Raw genomic sequence first — 1,392 nt, 5'->3', positions numbered from 1 at the left:
AAAGACCATCTCTGTACAGCAACAGGCTTTGCTTGCCCAGAAGGAGACCAACCGTATACTGGCAGAGACAAATCAGATAAGCCATACAGCTACACAGATGCTACAAGAAGAGATACAAGCTCTTTCTAGCTAGTTTCCTCAGATCCCATTGCAGACTTCCCAGAGCAACAAGGCTATCAGTGAAGTAAACTCCTGCAAAAGCTAACAGAGTCTGATGATGGGGAGGCATACCTCATGATATTCAAAGATAAGGCAAACTGACAGGGCTGGCAATGGTCCTATATATACTCGGCGTGGTCAGGGATTGGAGAAGTCGGATAGTCATTGTGCGGTGCCGGGGTCCAGGAGTAGAGAAGGTAGAAGTCTAATAGCAAGCCGAGGTCAAGGGTCAGAGAGGTGGAGGTCCAGATACAAGCCGACGTCAAAACAGGAACAGGCTACGCAAGACAAGACAGCAACAAGGCAGCAGGATGTTTGAGGCAAACACAAGTACATAAACAGGGTTTATGCTCAGCCAGTTTGCAGTAGAGCTGGCTGAGTATTAAAGGAAGAGGCAGCCAATGGTGGAGCAGCACACAGCTGCAGGGTAATGAATGAAACCTGCCCCTTAGACATATTCAGTCCACTGATAGGCAGGGGCGGGGAGAAGTGCAGGTGAAGGGTAATTGGAGATGGAGTTAACCCCTCGTGTGCCCATGGTAGTGCGGCGCCTGAGTGAGATCCGTGCGGTGTCCCCCAGCCTGGTAGAGCGTCGCGCGTCAGCTGCTTTGTCATGGGATGCGTCACGGGGGCGGAGCCTAAGTGCGGGACGTGCGGTGTCCCCCAACCTGGTAACGCGGTGCGCGTCACCCGTCCCGTCACGGGGTGCGTCACAGGGGCGGGACCAACGGGCAAACCTCACACAGGGACCCCCTGCTTCCCGAGAAACAGGCCACGTTATCGGGTGCCAGTCTCCCCATGTTAAAATCCGGTGGCTCACGTGATCGTGGGATCTAAATAAAGCAGAGGGATACCGGCACCCCATAACATGGCCTGTAACTTGGGATGTAGGGGGTCCCCGAGGCGGAAGTCAACTTTGTTCAGCTCAGGAGACCCCTGCTCACGCACACTGTAAATATATATAAAATGTAAGCAGCTTCATCACCTTAGCGGCTAGCCGCTAAGGCAATGAAGGGGTTAAGGCACAATAACAGGTTTATTGGGGCAGAGGGGGTGAGTGAAGGGGTACTTGGCCCTTCACTCACCCCCTCTGCCCCCAATAAACATTACAATATGTACTACCCACCAATATACAACCCACCAACCCCCTGTGCCCCCACATAAAATCATTTTTTATTTTTTTCTGCACATGATTGATACCAGGGGCCAGCAGAGGTCCTTGGGTGGTCCCCG

At 52.7% G+C, this 1,392-nt stretch overlaps 1 long non-coding RNA gene across 2 annotated transcripts in view; it reads left to right on the top strand.

Annotated features, from left to right (window-relative positions):
• The window catches only part of LOC142488735 (uncharacterized), a 3,103-nt gene extending 1,997 nt beyond the window's left edge, over positions 1-1,106 (top strand). For both annotated transcript variants that reach the window (XR_012799626.1, XR_012799627.1), the window contains exon 3: positions 1-1,106. This exon is cut by the window's left edge and continues 80 nt beyond it. This is a non-coding gene — a long non-coding RNA (uncharacterized LOC142488735).
• Positions 1,107-1,392: the final 286 nt, after the last annotated feature.

This window comes from Ascaphus truei, chromosome 2, assembly GCF_040206685.1.
Source record: "Ascaphus truei isolate aAscTru1 chromosome 2, aAscTru1.hap1, whole genome shotgun sequence".
NCBI lineage: Eukaryota > Metazoa > Chordata > Amphibia > Anura > Ascaphidae > Ascaphus > Ascaphus truei.
The sequence above is the reverse complement of the archived record's forward strand: the minus strand, read 5'-3'. Positions and strand labels throughout refer to the sequence as shown.